The sequence below is a fragment of the Caretta caretta genome, chromosome 6 (assembly GCF_965140235.1).
Source record: "Caretta caretta isolate rCarCar2 chromosome 6, rCarCar1.hap1, whole genome shotgun sequence".
In the NCBI taxonomy this organism is placed as follows: domain Eukaryota; kingdom Metazoa; phylum Chordata; order Testudines; family Cheloniidae; genus Caretta; species Caretta caretta.
In genome coordinates this window covers 14,233,686-14,233,911 of record NC_134211.1, presented here as the reverse complement: position 1 = coordinate 14,233,911, position 226 = coordinate 14,233,686, and the positions used below count along the sequence as shown (strand labels likewise).

The 226-nt window shown below is 31.4% G+C and overlaps 1 protein-coding gene across 1 annotated transcript in view; it reads right to left on the bottom strand.

Annotated features, from left to right (window-relative positions):
* Positions 1 to 226, bottom strand: part of CD6 (CD6 molecule) — a 28,494-nt gene that overhangs the window by 24,271 nt on the left and 3,997 nt on the right.

Sequence of the window (226 nt, the reverse complement as noted above, 5' to 3'; positions counted from 1 at the left end):
ATGTACTTGCTATATTCCAGAATGCAAGATCCTTTCCATATGGACCAATATATATTGAAATATAGATACATAATATTGTTTTATAATATATTTATTATTCATTGTCTCTAAGCATATTGAAGAGGCTATAATAAGGCTAAGACCCATGGGAGTTAGGTGCTTAAACACCTTAAAAACCTAGCCCTACGTGTTACCATGAAAGCTATGTTATGTTGTTAGGGATATA